At 39.4% G+C, this 17,999-nt stretch overlaps 1 protein-coding gene across 1 annotated transcript in view; it reads right to left on the reverse strand.

Annotated features, from left to right (window-relative positions):
- sash3 (SAM and SH3 domain containing 3) overlaps positions 1-17,999 on the reverse strand; it is a 64,030-nt gene that overhangs the window by 29,932 nt on the left and 16,099 nt on the right. The gene's annotated exons all lie outside the window — the stretch shown is intronic.

The following is a 17,999-nucleotide window of genomic DNA, read 5'->3' on the forward strand; positions in this document are numbered from 1 at the left end:
ACTGCCTTCAATACTTTGAATTGCTGTCTATATTATCGTTAGCAATACTAATTCCATGATTGTGCCCTTTTTGAGCATAAAATAAATAATTAAAATAAATACTTTAAATGCCTCAATCCAACAGTTCAAATCATGGGTCTTAAAAAAAAAACTATGACATACTAAAATCTATTAAAAATCTCTCTCTATATTTCAGTGCAGGGATTGACCAAATCATATATTAAAAATGTTAAAATTGCTATTAAAATAGAAAATATGTGAACACTTTAAACTCTCACATGACATTATGAATCGCAGGGGCCATATTGTTTTGTTTTTTTTATTTTGTAAAAATCATGCAAGTAGGTCATGCAAATACAGATTGAGCCTCAATAATCCTCACACATATAGAATTCAAAATTTTTGTCACTCTTCGAATGAAAAGTATACTCCTCATTTCAATCCTAAATAGCCTATGCATCATTATAAGACTGGGATCTATTTCTAGATTTCTCAGCCAGGTGAAATATCTTCCCTGCATTAACCCTGATGAGTCCTCTTAAAATTTTGTAAGTTTCTTCTGTACTCTAAAGAATAGAGGCCCAGCCTCCTCAGTCTCTCCTCCTGTTGTCAGATCTACTATCACAAGTATTCTTAGGTTTATAATCCCTTCATTGTTTTATCCCTCCTTATGTTTAAAACCTCTCCATCCTTATGATTGCCTTGGAAATTTGTGCTTTTCCAATTCTGAACTACTCTTCTTACATCATCATCTAGGAATTGATCTATCTCTGACTCTCCTATTCACCCTCTTCTTTAAGCCATTTCCTGAACCCCACTTCTTAGAACAAGCTGCAATGGTCACTTTTGACATTCCCCTCTTTGTCTCAGTAAGGAATTTTGTCTGATTACACTTCAGTGTGCAACTTGGGATTTTTTTAATTTAAGGAGAAAAATCACTTCTGGTTGTGTATCATAGATACAAGAACACAAAGGAAATAGGAATGGGAACAAAAGTAGAAAAGGTCGGAAACACTTAGCAGGTCAGTCATCATCTGTGGGGAAAAGAAATAAACGTCAACGTTTCCTTAGAAGTGAAACTGAAACAACAGGAGCTTGTGGGGAGGAGGCTGTCACTGACAAGGTAATACCAGGGTGACCATGGGGATCAGCTGTAAACAAAGTTAAAGGGTAAGGACATCAGCAAACAAACCTAGATAAAATAAAGTTGGACTTGTGAAAGGCAGAGCACGAGGACAAACCCAATAGGAGAGGGAGTAAAAAACAAGCTGAGCTAATATACAGAGGGATGACTGATACAGACCAAGAAATTATGTTATCTGAGTTTTAGAATTCAGTATTGAGTCAAAAGACTTAACTCCTCTTTCACATCAGTTCCCCATATCCCTCACTTCCCTAATCTTTAAAAGTTTATCCACTTCCTCTTTAAATACTTCCAATGACCTGACCTGTACATAGATTCATCATCCTCTGGAGAAGTGCACAGGAACATAGTCATGAAATGGTATATTTACAGATCGATCATGAGGAAATGTTATTGCCCTAGTCAGGGGAAATCCAGTTATTTATTATTGAGCTACAACACAGAATAGGCCCTTTGGCCCTTTGAGCCACGCCGCCCAGTAATCCCCCAGTTTAATCCCAACCTAATTACGGAACAATTTACAACTGGTACGGCTTTGGATTGTGGGAGGAAACCCAGGCATTTATGGGGAGAACATGCAAACTCCTTATAGGCAGCGGCGGGAATTGAACCTGAGTCGCCTGTACTGTAAAGCGTTGCGCTAACCTCTACACTACTGTGCCGCACCTTTTATGCAGGTTGTTGTGATACCTATTTCACTTCAATAACCAGACCTCTCACAAATCATTGTTTGGGTGGCAACGGGGATTGGAACCCCTGCTCGAAACCTTTCTGTCCATGAGCCTGTCTAAATGTACTTTAAATGTTGTAATTGTGCCTGCCTCTGCAGCTTTTTCTGCCGGTTTGTTTCATATTCCCACTATTCTCTGTGTAAAATTATTGCATCTCACTTCGCTAATAAATCTGCCCCCTTCAGAATCCGAATCCAGTTTAATATCACTGGCATATGTTGTGAAATTTGTCGTCTTGTGGCAGCAGTACATTGCAATAAGTAATAATAAAAAAACTATAAATTACAACAAGAAGTATAGATAACAAATTAAATGAAATAGGTAGTGCAAAAGGAGAGGAAAAAGTAGTGAGGTAGTGTTCATGGATTCATTGTCCATTCAGATACCTGATGCGGAGGGGAAGAAGCTGTTCCTGAAACGTTGAGTGCGTGTCTTCAGGCTCCTGTGCCTCCTCTTTGATAGTAGCATGAAAAGAGAGCATATCCTGGATGATGGAGGTCCTTAATGCTGGATTTCAACTTTTTACGGCATAGCCTTTTGAAAGTGTCCTCAGTGCTGGGGAGGTTGGTGCCCATGATGGAAGTGGCTGAATTCACAACTTTCTGCAGCTCTTGCTGATCCTGTGCAATGGCCCCTCCATAGCAGACAGTGATGCAACCTGTTAGAATGCTCTCCACAGTACATCTGTACAAATGTGTGAGTATCTTTGGTGACAAACCAAGTTTTCCCAAACTTCCAATGAAATATAACAGCTGTCGTGCCTTCTTCAGAATTACATCAATATGTTGGGCCAAGGATAAATCTTCAGAGATGTTGACGTCCAAGAACATGAAACTGCTCACCCTTTCCAGTGCTGATCCCTCATTGAAAGACTGTTGTGTGTTCCCTTGACCTCCCCTTCTGAAGTTCACCATCAAATCCTTGATCTTACCAATGCTGAGTGCAAGGTTGTTGTTGTGACACCACACAACCGGCTATCTCGCTGTTATATGCCTCCTCGTCACCATCTGAAATTCTGCCAATGGTAGTTGGCAAATTTTTAGATGGTATTTGAGCTGTAACGCAGTTTTGGTGTAGAGAGTATAGAATAGTGGGCTAATCGCACATCCTTTCGGAGCACCAGTGTTGATTATCAGTGAGGAGATGTTATTTCCAATCCGCACAGGTTGTGGTCTCCCAGTGAAGAGATCCAGTTGCAGAGGGAGGCATAGGGGCCCAGGCTTTGCAGCTTGTTTATTTAGAACTGAGAACATCCTTGTGTTGAATGCTGAGCTGTAATCAATAAACAGCAGCCTGCGGTAGGTATTACCATTGTCCTGGTGATCCAAGGCTGAGTGGAGAGCCAGTGAGATTGCATTTGCTACAGTCCTATTGTGGCGATAGGCAAACCATGAACAATCTCTCAAAGCACTTCATCACAGTAAGTGTGAGTGTCACTGGCTTATAGTTGTTGAGGCAACTCACATTGCTCTTCTTGGACACTGGTATGATTGTTGCCTGTTTGAAGCAGGTCTGACTGTAGCAGTGAGGCATTGCAGATGTCCTTAAACACTCCCTCAGCTGGTTGACACAGGTTTTCAGAGCCCTACCAGGTACACTATCAGAGCTTGAAACCATGTAAAGGTTCACCCTCTTGAAAGATGTTCTGACTTGGGGCTCCGAGACAAAGATCGCAGGGTCACTAGATTACCCCAGGGATTTACCCAGATGTAGTTTTTTTCTCCCTTTCAAAGTGCGCATAAAAGGCCCTGAGGTCATCTGGGAGTGAAGCATCACGGCCATTCACGACGTTAGATTTTGCTTTGTTGGAAATAATGGCCTGTAAACCCAGCCAGGGTTGATGTGCATCTGATTCCATCTCCAACCTCAATTGGAATAGATTTTTGCTCTTAAAATAGCCTTCCATAGGTCATACCTGGTTTCTTGTATAGTTATGGATCACTGGCCTTGAACGGCACAGATCCAAGCCCTCGGCAGACTACGAATCTCCCGGCTCATCCACGGCTTATGGTTTGGGTATGTCCGGTATGTTCTCAAAGGCACAGCTACACTGGTCTTGATGAAGTTGATGACAACTGTGGCATATTCATTCAGATTTGAAGATGAATATTGTCTAGGCCAGTGACTCAAAGCAGTCCTCTAAACGTTCATCCACCTCCCTTGATGATGCATTGTTCATCTTTACCACTGGTGCTGCAGTCTTCAGTTTCTGCCCACACACTGCCTATACCCCTTTCACCTTAAACCTATGCCCTCTGGTTTCAGACTTCCCTAACTGGGTAAATTACTGTGACCATTCACCTTATCTATCCCCTAAATATTTTCTGTCCTAAAGATTAGTACCTGAACCATGTGTTAATGAAAGATTTGGATATATAGCAATTTCCCTTGAGTTCCATCTTGCATCTTATCATGTTCAAATTCTGTTTTAAAATATTCAAAAATGATTCCAGCTTTTCTTCACTTTTTCATTTTACCAGCATTCTACCCATTACACGGCTTTTGCTGGGACCCAGCTCCCCTTGTCTCAGTATCTCTGAGTTGTCCTGTTCAAATGGACATTCTTCACATATGGGATTGAGCAATTGTTGTCAGTGCTTCTTCATTTGTATGTGAGCATGATCCTGTTTACACTAAGTATCCCTACCTGGTACTTTCCGACAGGAGTCATGGGTAGATATCATGACCCTAGATATTTCTTCCCACCTTACACAGAAGTGCTGATGGCAATAGGAGATCCCCATTTATTCCGCAGATGAAGTCAACCAAATGAGCCTGCCAATTAACCCTGGGACTTTCTGTGTGTGTGGTTAAGTGCACATTATACAGTTAATTTGTTCATCAACGTGATAAAGAAAACTCATATGGAAAATAGATTACAAGTGATGAGTTTAAGCATTATCCCAATGGAAACACTTTCAGCATGGATGATCACACCTGTGTCCCATTATAAGCACAAGAGGCATGCTGGAAATAAATCAATGTTTTTATATATACAATTGCATTTCTATAATTAATAAAGTAGAAAACACAGTTCAGTTTTATTCAGTGAAACTACTGGATGCCAGGATACAACCAGCCATGTCATTAATGGCAGTGATTGGGGTGAAATTGGCCTAAGTAATGATCGTGGTGGCTGAGGTGGGGGAGGTATATTTTAAACATCCATTCATCTTTCAGAATACTTTACTTGAGCATTGCAATTTTTAACAACTGAATAAAGATTCCTGCAATCAATTCCACTAGAAAAACAGAATTTTAAAATGTGAAATGACTCAGAAAGGCAACAGTTTACGATGACTAAAGGGCAATGGGATTGGGGGAAGTTTGTATCAACAGCATAGATGGGGGTGGGGGAAGGGAGGGAGAGGAAGAGAGTGATGAATGCAATTAAATTTTAAACAAATCAGGGGAAATCACCATTGGTTGAAGTTGTATCTACCGCAAATGAAGATTGTTGTGGTTCTTGAAGGTCATTTATCTCAGCCCCAATCCATCACTACAAGAGTAGAGTGTCCTTTTCAAACTTCTTCTGTAGTCTAATGAATGACCTTCCCACATTCAGCATAGGAGTTCTGCTATATAACTTTGGACTATACAGACTGCTTGATATTATTGAAACAGATTGAGGAATGAAATGTCTTTTATTTGCACTCAATTCCTCTTCTGATATATGATCCCTTCAAATTCAGTGGAATTACATTCCACAATCAAAATTCAATGTATGTTTCAAGAGGACTAGAATATAAAAGCAAGGATGTAATACTGAGGTTTTAAAAGGCACTGGTAAGGCTGCACTTGGGGTATTATGAGCAGTTTTGGGTTCCTTATCTAAGAAAGGATGTGCTGGTATTGGAGATGGTCCTGAGAATGCATGGGTTAACATATGAGGAATGTTTGATAGCTCTGGGCCTATACTCTCTGGAGTTTGGAAGAATGACAGGTGATCTTATTAAAACCTATTGAATATTGAAAGGCCTAGGTAGAGTGGATGTGGAAAGGCTGTTTCCTAAACAAAAGTGTCTAGGACCAGAGGGTACAGCTTTAGAATAGAAGGTTATCCCTGTAGAAAAGCAATGAGAAGGTACCCCATCCATTATTTATTTATATACGTACCCCATCTGTTATTTATTTATATACACACACATTCTTTTTCTCTCTCTCCTTTTTCTCCCTCTGTCCCTTTCACTATACCCCTTGCCCATCCTCTGGGCTTCCCCCACTCCCCCTTGTCTTTCTCCCTGGGCCTCCTGTCCCATGATCCTCTCATATCCCTTTTGCCAATCACCTGACCAGCTCTTGGCTCCCCCCTCCCCCTCCCACTTTCAAATCTCTTACTAGCTCTTCCTTCAGTTAGTCCTGACGAAGGGTCTTGGCCCGAAACGTCAACTGTACCTCTTTCTAGAGATGCTGTCTGGCCTGCTGCATTCACCAGCAACTTTTATGTGTGTTGCTTGAAATTCCAGCATCTGCAGAATTCCTCGTATATGAGGAGGAATTTCTTTTCTAGTGGGTAGTAAATCTGTAGAATTCATTGCCACAGATGGCTGTGGAGGCCAAGTCAGTGGGAATATTTAAAGCAGAGGTTGAGAGGTTTTTGATTAGTAAGGTTGTCAAAGGCAATAGGGAGAAGGCAGGAAAATGGAGCTGAGAAGGATAATAATCATCCATGATGGAATGGTGAAGCAGACTCAATGGACTGAATGGCCTATTTCTGCTCCGATGTCTTATGGTCTTAGATCTTATATGTATTTGTGTGCTGTGTGAGAGTATGCTGTTCACATATGAAGAAAAGCAAACCAAATTTTGTTTCATGGGCACAATGTCCCTTAAGAGATAGCTCAAGTTCAAAGTTCAAAGTACATATATATCACCATATACTTCACTAGGAGTTTCATTTTCTTGCAGGCATTCATTCACAGTAGAACAAAGAAGTACAATAGAATCAATGTAAAACTACACCCAAACAAAGACTGACAAGGAACCAATTTGCAAAGCAAGACAACTGTGAAAAGTAAAAATAAAGTAAATAAATCATATTGAGAACATGAGTTGCAGAGTCCTTGAAAGTGATTCCATAGGTTGCATTCAGTTATTCATCTCTTAGTGGTTCATCCCTCTGGGCCCAGTTTTAAAACACTGCCAGCCACAACAAAAACCACACAATCCTCCGTTCTAAATTTCCAAATGACGTCTTTAAAAGCGTTTGTTTCACTGTCAATCCAAATGAAGAAGTATGCATGTGTGAGTGTGTGTACATATGTATGTGTGTATGTTTCTTGGAGACAGGCCTGCACCAACAAGCAACAGCCCATTGACAACTCCATAAGAAGGAATGGGGAAAGAATGTCCCCAGAATCTTGATGCACGGTCTCGACCTGGATCTTTGACTCCATTTTCTCCATAGATGCTGCCTGACCCGCTGAGTTCCTCCAGCATCTTGTGTGTTGCTCCAGATTTCCAGCATCCACAGTCTCTCTTGTGTCCCAAGAATCTGCCTCACTTTATCCCCAAATTAGTCTGTTGGATTAAAGGGAAGTCCAAAACCCGATGCTGGGACCGGTACTGAATGCAGCACAGACTTGAAGTAATGAGGTGGTGTGAGAAACCCTTCAAATGTTGAAGGAAGCCTATGGCAAGAACTTTCTTGTATCACCAATTTAGGATTATTTTTGTCAGATGGACCTGAAGCCGCATGGTGTCAGATAGAAAAGATGCTGATTTTTTCCCTGCTGCCCGGTAAATCCTCATAGCCATTTCTTCATAAAAGGTGCCAGGTTTATTGCAAGACCAGGCCACGGGGTTGTGGTTAACACCATGTGACTTCCCTATCTTAACCAATGCCAGATCACTTTTTGAAAAAAAGGAAACACCTTGTGCGTTGCTGTTGCATTTCCTCACGGTATTGTCTGCTTCTTTTTTTAGGGGTTTATGCAAATTTATTTCATTTCACAGTATGAATTAAATTGGAAGATATTTGTGGGCATAAATGCTGCATTTATGAATATTTGTAATACAATATTTAAATGTGTCCAGAATCCTGTTTCCTGTGTCAACACCATGTTTAATTGGAATGTAATATGGAAAATGGGGTGGGGGAGTGTTGAATGGAAAAATGTTCGGAAGGTTTGATGGTGAAAGTTATGTGAAGATGTAGAGTAATCTGGGTGTCAGAGTTCACAATTTGCCAAGTGTTAATATGGTGGTCAGCAGGTAATTAGGAAAGCTATAAGCATGTTATCACTTGCAGCTAGAGAATTGAACACAAATACAGGGAGGCTATACTTCAGCTGTATTGTGTATTGTTGAGAACACATGTTGAATGCTGTGCTTACTTTAAAAAATAGATGTTAATGCATTGGAAGTAGTTCAGAAAATGTTTACTAGTCTAATTACCATGGTAACGCTAATCTAAACTTATATGAGATATTATTTTTGTCCCATCCATCTATCCATCCCTCCCCACCCTCTCTGCAGCTTATAACTAACTTGTTTTCTCCCTTTTGCAATTCTAACAGAAGATCTTTGCCTTGAAAGAATAACTCTCTTTAATCTTCCACAGATGCTGCCTAACCTACTGAGAGCTTTGATTAATGTCTGTACTTCTTAACATTTTTAATTACTAGAATGTGTAGGTTGCCCTATGAGGAAGAATTGGAGAGGCTAACTTGCATTTGCTGCAGTTCAGAAAGTTGAAAGCTGATTTTGTTGACCCATGCAAAATCTTGTGAGGAGTTGCTATTTAAAAAAAACAAGTTATTACCCATTTAAAGCAATGGTAAATCAATTTATTTGTTCATTGTGAATCTTTGGAACTCTCTTTCCTAAGTTTGAGTGGATTCTTTGTACGTTTTCAAGGCCGAGTTAAATAGATTCCTGATAAGTAGAGGTAGTGGTCGGTGGGGTTGTGTTACCGCAGGTAAGTGGTAAAATAGATGAGGCTAAAACCAGATTAGCTATGGTTTTATTAAGCTGTAGAGGATGCTTGAGGGTTGAGTGTCTTACTCCTGCTTCTAACTCACATGTTTTTATGTATGTTAGTAACTTTCACATTACATTTAACATTTTGATTTATGGCAGGTGTTTGAAGTTTATGCAATAACAACTAAGTAACATGACATTTGCCTCAGGCAATCTTAATGTTATATAACACCTTTCTCATCTTTTGAGAACAATCCAAAGCATTTTACAGCAAATGAAATACTTCTTGAAATGCTGCTGCTTTTGTAAACATGAGAAATATTGCAGTCAATTTGTGAAAGCCAAGGTCCTAGAAAAAGCAAATGGAGACCAACCACTTTTTTAAAAGAATTGTTGAATATGTGATAAAGCCTAGCTGGGATACATGTGTAACTGAGTCATTTTTGTCCATCTGAGAGAAGAGATGTGTTCTTAATGACTCATCTCAATGACAGCTTTCAGGCACTCAAGATGGCATTCATTGACCAAAGTTTATATGAGGATATACATTATGAGACATAAATTTATTTGAACTTTCAGAGGTGTTGCTTATAATATGTTGAAAGATTCTTTTTTAAAATTATATTCCCCTCATTTGTTAAAGACAGGACAAGATAGAAAACTGGGCATTGAAACTAATGATTCACTTGTGTATTGGGAAAGGGAGCAGGGAATTTTAGCTTTTGCAACATCATATGCTATTAAATTTTAGGAACCCATTAAAGAGGTGTTAAATGCTGGACTCTCCTTTGAGAGCAGGTCACTGGAAGGAAAGTCCAGCGCTTAACAACTCTTTAATGGGTTCCTGAAATTTAACAGCACAAATGTAAACCTTGGGGTCAATCTTCATTGGGAGTTCTGAAGCTGACATGGTGGAGCAAAAGCAAGCACTTTTCTTTACTCCTGGAAAGTAAAGAATGTGACCTCAGATGTTGTCAATTCAATTGCCACAGCCGAGGCTGAGGGTAGAAATCCCGTACTAAGGCTTGGTGTGCTCTGCTATCACCTGCAAAGTTACATCGTTGACTCTCTGTTCAGCTCAGCATAACATGACTTGATATTTCTTTTGTAAGGCTGAACCCCCCCACTGATAACCTCCCTTAGGTTCTAACACACTTTTGAGCTGAAGGAGAAAATACTTTAATTCAGATGTTGTCTTCGCTGAGAGTCATTTAGTTTTTGGACGCAATATTATTCTTTGGATATTGATTAGCTCGATCTTCTAAAGAGTTTGACGTATTTTGGAGGCCTCGATGGAATTCATGCTAGCTCATCTGCTGTGCATACTGCTGAGAGCTTACAAGGGTGAATTTGCAGACGTGTGCAGTGAAACTTCTTCCACAATCTCTTGAGGAAGAGGATGCAGGTGGAATATCTGATTTTAACTCTACTGTAATTTTGAAACACGATGACAAATTGGTCTTAATCTATTCTGCCCCAATTTCTAGTTGCACCTTAAACTGAAATCAAACCCTTTTGCCCTCTTTTAATTAGAAAAAAACACTTTTATCCATTCTGCCTGCATACCACACATCTTTATACAAATATTGAAACTAGGCTAAATTGAGAATTACAGAGTCAATGATTTTTTATGTCTACACATTGTTCCCTTCTCCCCCTGAGTTAGTATCTCTCTACTAACACTTAGCATAGAAAATGGGAACTTGCTTATAGTTATGATGACTAAGAAGATTAAACCTACTGTATTACTATTATCCCTCAGCTGTTGAATTAACTTACTTATTGCTTCTGTAGATAACTCTATTCTTGCTTGAGCACTGACCTGAGTTCTCCATTTGAACATAATGCAGTTCAAGGTGTGATTGGCTCTGTACTCATTCTCTACTTTTAAGATGTTCCTTTCCTACTCAACAACAGCATAAAACAGCTCTCTCTTTAGAATTATGATTTGAGAGCACTTGTTCAACTTTGGAATTAATCAATGTATGGACCCTGGCAACATTTGATCTGAATCTATGCTCAGCTCTTTGTTGGTTGGTAACAATACCTTCGTTCAGTTAGGCGAGGTCAGACAGAAGTACAAGTCTAATGAAGAGGTTAGCCACTTCCTGCCAGGCGTCCTATTTTCAATTTTCACAGAAAATGCTTCAGTTTCTTTTACTTGCAAGGATGTATACTTGACTAAATTGCAATGAATTTGAAAATATGGAAGCTTGTTTTAGAGATATAATTTTCATTTAATTTATCTGAATATTAATAACTTGAAATGTGGTAAGCAAATGCTTGTTGGTCAAGGAGATTTTGGGAACATATTGCTGAAGTATTGGAACAGTGGTATATTTGCCTCTAAATTATATGACTGTGGGTCTGGCGTTGCTTACTCATAATAGTATTGCACATTGTTTTGTGCAAGAACCTCCAAGCAACCATTTCATCATTAGCAAATAATTACTGTAATCTTCAGGAGCAGGCAAACCCTTTTTACATGGAGGCACGAGAGTCTGCAGATGCTGGAAATCTGGAGCAACACACAAAAAGCAGGAGGAACTCAGTTGGTCAGACAGTGTCTGTGGAGAGAAATGGATGTTTCAGCTTCATCAGGACTAGGAAGGATCCAGATGTAGAGTCTCAGACTCCCCATGAATGCTGCTGACTCACTGAGTTCCTCCTGCTCATTGTGTGTTGCTCTAAACTATCTTTATGTGTGTTTTTTTAAATTAAAAGACTGCTGGGAAACAAGAGCTTTCAGTTTCATCCCAGGTAAAATACAAGGAATATGGGTCGTTTCCAAACATGCAGAAACAGTTCAGTTGGTAAGAAAAGGAGAGAACTTGGCTATGATTTGAAGAGACTGCATACTGTTATTTCAAGATGCGGAAGAGCACTGTACTAAATATAATTCTTTCACTATTCCCAATTTTTTCCCTATCTGTCCTGCGAATGCTGACTTCCTGCTGCAGTATGTTCCTGTGATCACTAGTTCTAATAGTCTTGATTCACCTGTGATTTATGGTGGCAAGCTTGTTAATCATGTAAGAAAACCTGCTTGCTTAAAAAGTTCTTGCCCTTATTGTTTATCTAGATACACATAGCTCTGGCATTTTTCTGCTTTAGAATCAAGAGACTAATTCTAAAATTGGATTACAATAATATGCAAAGAAACGGGCCTCCCATTTGGTAGTCAGTCTAGACAGTCTGTATATGCAGGTGGGTGTTTATTTTTGTGTATGTTAACAGGAAGAATGGACCTCAGAATCGTACTTCTTATTTTTTCTCTTAACAGAGAGGAAGGCCATTTGGTCTGTTGAGGCAATGCCTGTACTCAGAGCAATTGTGTTAATCCCATTGATTTTTCTGCAGCATATCCTCTCTCATAAGCCCATCATCTCCATCTTGGCTTTCCATCTGCTGATCTACATTTAGGGTAACTTACAAAGGCCATTTACCAACCAGCCAGTGTTGCAGAAGACAAGAGGAAACCAGAGGAAACTGGTGAGACCTGCATGATCACAGAAGGAAGATACAAACTTCACACAGTCGGCATCTGAGATCAGGATCAAATCCTGATCACTGGAACTGCGAGACAGCAACTCTGCAAGCTGCCAGTATTGACCAAACCTTACGTCAATAAGGGTATAGAGCTGATCTGCACATAGGCCTACTAGTCTATTGGTTGGCACAATATCTTTATGTGCTATATGACAAAATTTTATCAAAACAAGCAGGGCTGTTCAGGAATTATTTGCAAATTGCTTCCTTGTCATCCATGCACAAGACATGGTGCTTAACAGAGGCAGTCAGACATGTGCAGTATATTGATGTCCAATGGTGTTCAACAGCTTTGATCATCATGTTTGAGACTTGCTTCAGGAAAACTTAAAGGGTGCCCACCTGATCCAGACTAAAATCTTGGAATCCAATGCTTGGATTTACCTACAAATATGTCTTGGCACATTCATTGCCACATTCGTCCTTTCCCCTAACTCGTTCGAACCTTCCCTCCTCTTTCCACCAATTTTCCCCAACCTGGGACTTCTGCCAATGAATACTCTCTTTACAACTGGCAATAAACTGCATTTCCCATGAACACCACAATGCCAGAACTCCACGTGCATCACAAAATTAACTTACCTTTGCTGGTATAGAAAAACTATTTAGTAATTGTCTGTCTATGATCTACAACCTGCTAATCTGGTCAACAGTTGCTCTTCAATCAACATCAATCAAATATATTGGTCTTTGGTAATAGAGCAAACTGGGCCATGATAAATTGTTAATCCTGTTTAATTTTCTATTTCATTGCCCACTCAAATCAGATGTAAACATGTCAGCAGGATTGGAAATATGGGTAGGTGGATCCCCTTACCACTATAAAGTAACACTCAGTGATGAGTAACACACATAAAGTTACTGCACCTCTTCCTAGAGATGCTGCCTGGCCTGCTGCGTTCACCAGCAACTTTTATGTGTGTTGCTTGAATTTCCAGCATCTGCAGAATTCCTGTTGTTCTCAGTGATGTGTTGGGTCAGTTTTGTAAGAAAGATGGGAAGGGTGAGTTTTCATGGCTCATGAAATTCTAACTCCCATTGTGGGAAATAAAAGAGCACTCACTTCCCTGGCCTCAGAAAGGACCATTTTAAACCTGTTTTGAAGGACATCTCGTCTTCCTAGGACACTCTTCTCATTCCAAATTTCACTATTTTGGGTATAATTTTAATTTCACCTTATAAATAAGATGAAATGTACTGTCAAGGAAACATTATTTTGTGGGTAAGATAGCCTGAATGTGTGGAAGATCAGAACATATTGATATAAAGCATGAGCCTGGCTGGTAGTTCTCCATGAACTGGTCTGGTCCATTTACTACATGGTGAAGATGAGTTCATTGGGGAAGATTGCCTCTGACCATAATTTCAGCCTTGTAATAATTTATGTTAAAATAACAATATCATTGGATTCCACAGCAGATGATATGTGATGGAAGCTTAATCTGTCATTTGATGATGCAGAAAAAAATAGTCTGAGAAAAATATCCCATAAAATACATCCTTTTTGTTGCAGACTGTGCAAGTTCTGAGAAAATATTTAAATCCTTTCCCCTGCTGAAGATTTAAGACCTCCTGCGAAAGCACCAACAACGGGGAAATGTGGGAAACAATGTGAAACATCTCTCTTGGAAACCATCTCAAGGATATGTTGCAGACTGAATGAAATTTGACTCTGTGTAGCTTGGTGATCTGTTCCAAATAAGAACCCTGTCATTATGAGTGTAGAGGCAAATCTGAACTCAGCTTGCAGAAGAGAAGCACAATATTCAGTCACATTATGTCACTCAACCCCTTTTCTCCAACTACAATGCAAATAAGAATCAAATGAAGTGAATTTTGCAAATCAAGTAATATTTATTGGGGGATTTCCTGCTGGTTCTCTCAAGCGATATTTTTTGAATCATATTGCTAAAAGAAGATTGCATGAGTATTTCAAAAGCATAAGGCAAGGTGACTTTCAAATTAAAGAGGACAAATAGTTTGAAAATATCCATGTATAAATATGTTTCTTTTAAAGTGAATCATATTCTGCTGGTTAATATTTTTTCTGACTGAAGGTTGTAAGAAGTTTGGTGGTATATATATTGCAACCAATGTGACATGCATTGCACTGCAAATGAATTATCTTGCATATTTAAGCACCTTTGCAGGGTGAATGTTAAAACATAACTTAAAACCACAAACCGTTGTCTAGGGAATGAAGCAAGTTCAACACATGTTAAACTGTGAAATTCTTAATAGTATGATATTTTTCTCCATGACGGAGAGCAACATGTTGAATTTTATAATCACAGAGATGGATACATTCAGTTTTTCATGATATTCTTTTGCTTTCTGTTGTAATATATTGAGCTCACACCCTCATTTCTGTAAGTATTGAAAACTGCAAGTGTTAAAATTTAGGCTAATGCCGCCATAACTAATTTATCTCTTTAACATTAGCAAATCTAATTGTGTATTTATTTATAATTATTATTTAGATTTTTTCTCATTTTGTATTTGCACAGTTTGCACATTAGTGTTGTTTGTCCTGTTGGGTGTTGTCTTTCATTGATTCTATTGCATTTCTTGTACTTGTTGTGAATGCCTGCAAACAAATGAGTCTCAGGGTTGTATGTGATGACATATCTTTACTTTGATAATAAATTTCCTTTGAACTTTGAACTTTTGGTTATCTGCCAACTGGATACTCTTTTTTGTTTTACTATTTGTCCTGAATATTACTCAGTTTCAGTACAATATCCTCTTAAACTTACTGAATTGATTCAATATTCTTTTCCTTTGTTAATTCCTCTTTCTCTTTTGCTGGTGTTGATATTAAAGTTAGGGAGTGAAACAGTGTTTTATCAACATTTCTTTCCCTTGCTTGTAAGCTAAAACTTAATCCAGTTTATGGGAACTGACATTAACATCAAAGAATGCTAACATCTCCAAATCCAGTTAACATAAATCAAAGCTATTAAATGATTTTAATTTTGGTACAAAATGGCACTAAAGACATAAGGCTAATTCATGAATATACCTTGGAACCAAAAATATAATCAGTACTAAAGCAGCATATTATTTGATGTGTATCTTCAGGATACTTCAGGGAAAACAAACTATATTACATCTTTCTTGTGGACAATTTGATTAAGGGTGTGTTTGATATTCTCTCTCATTACTAGGATAGTAATGAAAGGAAAATATGCTGTTCTTTAACAGCACAATTGATGCTATCATATCACATCATGGAAAAATGAACAACTGCAGGACACATGCATACAACTATGAAGAGATTGACCTCTTCTTTGAAGAATAGAATAACGAAAAAAAAAGCATGTGTTTTTGTTGGCAATCAAAGAAGTAACTTTTGTTTTGTATTCATAAGGCCAGTACATATTGTCATCTCTAATTGCCTTTAAGGAGGTGGTGGTGATCTGCCTTCTTTAACCATTGCAGTCCTTCTGTTACTCCCACACATCAAATTTGGACAGAGTTCCAGGGTTTGACCCCAGTGATGATAAGGGATTAGCAATTTATTTCCAGTTAGGTTTGTAAAGGGGACATACAGTCGCTGATGTTCCCATGCACCTGGAACCTTGCCCTGCTTGGTGGTAGGGAAGCAGTTGGAGTAGCTAACTTAAGGAAATACATTGCAGCTTCGGAGATAGTACACAGCAGCCACTGTGTGCTGTTAGTGGAGCCAAAGAAAATTTAGAGTGATGGATATTGTTCTTGTTGGCCAGAAAGAACAATAATCAATGAACAAGAATGGAGTTAAGTCATTTTCTAAGACTGTCCTTGCAGCTGCCAGTCTGTGAACTGCTTGAAGAAATGATTCTTGCTCTAGGATAACTCACTCGAGCAATTGAACGCAAACACAAGGCCTTCCTGCTAGTGATCTGCTAACCTTGAGACTATTCTCCAATAAGAAGTTGTTTATTGTGTAAAATGGCAGGTTTGCAGAAATAATCTCAACATCTGGGCCCTGTGTCTGGGTGATCCTGTTTGACTGGTTAGAACCAGTCAGAGTTGAAGAGAACAAAATAAATCACCTTGACCATGAAGTTGAAGGTGAAGTCCATAAAACGATACTAGTACTGCTTGTGGCTCTGTGCTACATCCAATGGGAATCTGACACAGGTCCATCAGATGACCTCAAACCAACAAAACTGAAACATCATAGATTGACCTGATGAGGAAAAGTATAAAAATAGAGGATTCTGGGAGCTCAGGCAGTGACAACTCTCCAGAGACCAACCACTACGGATATGGAGGACCCCGCATTGTACACATGGAGATCTCATCAGGACCATGAGGAACACTTGGTCAGCATGGAATCTTCTTCCTTTTCTACTCTTTGGCTGTTCGTGGAGGGTCAGGGAAACTTAGTAGGTGGGCACACAGGTATTCAGCTGTGTAAATGTATCTGCTTGATGACTGAGCCAATAAATGTACCTATCAGTAAATACAGATTCTCTCTTTGTCTAACTGATCAATACTACTAAGTTGTAAACCTTGTAACAGAATCGGTGTCTCTGTTGGGGGCTCGAGGATCAATCTCTCCATTGAGTCTGCTGGAGACTTGAGTTGGACCACCTTGGAGAGGTAGACATATCTGGGGTTGGATGGTTAGTCACTACTGAACCAGAATGAAGAATTCAGGGAACTCTGCAAGTCCGGAGGACATTGATTGTTTTGATTGGAGGGGCCTCCAGAAACACGTATTGGGGAAATGGCCACAATACAGTGAGTATGTTCATCTCATTGGCAGCGAAGGAAGAATCACTGGGGAAGCTCTTTGGAAGATTGCTCAAGGGAAATTGACAGACATGGAATGTAAATGGTTACAGAAGCCAGTGGCTGTTGGCTGTTTAATTGATAGTTGGATAGAATGTTGACTGGAAGTTAAAATAGAGTGAGAAAGATCAGAAGAGGAAAACCTAGAACACTAGCAGAAAGATTAGAAGAGGAAAACAAAGACTCCATGAGGAGGTGGAAAAGCTTAACGAGAAGCTTACTGATTTACAGGGTCAGAGGAGTGTGAATTTGATACATTTGTACCAGTCAGTTCTGATTCGCAACATCTCCTATACCATCTCCTTCAGCTCTGGTGTACCACAAGGCTGTATGTTTAGTCCCCGCTCTCCTTGCTTTACACTTAGGACTGTGTGGCTAAGCACATCTCCAATGCTATATTCAAGTTTGCAAATGACACCACTGTTGTTGGTCAAATCCAATGCGGCGATGAATCAGCATATAGGAGGGAGATTGAAAATCTAACTGAGTTGTGCCACACCAACAACTTCTTACTCAACGTCAGCAAGACCAAAGAGTTGATTATTGACTTCAAGAGGAAGAATCCAGAGGTCCATGAGCCAGTCCTAATCAGAGGATCAGAGGTGGAGAGTGTCAACAACTTAGTTCCTCAGTGTTATCATTGCAGAGGACCTGTCCTGGGCCCAACGTGTAAGTGCAATTACAGCAGCACCTCTACCTCCTTAAGAGTTTGCGAAGAGTTGGCATGGCATCTAAAACTTTGAAAAACTACCATAAATGTGTGGAGGAGAGTATAATGAATAACTGCATCATGGCCTGGTATGGAAACACCAATGGCCTTGAATGGAAAATCGTACAAAAAGTAGTGGATACAGGCCATTACTTTTACATCA

This window comes from Mobula birostris, chromosome 10, assembly GCF_030028105.1.
Source record: "Mobula birostris isolate sMobBir1 chromosome 10, sMobBir1.hap1, whole genome shotgun sequence".
Classification (NCBI taxonomy): domain Eukaryota; kingdom Metazoa; phylum Chordata; class Chondrichthyes; order Myliobatiformes; family Myliobatidae; genus Mobula; species Mobula birostris.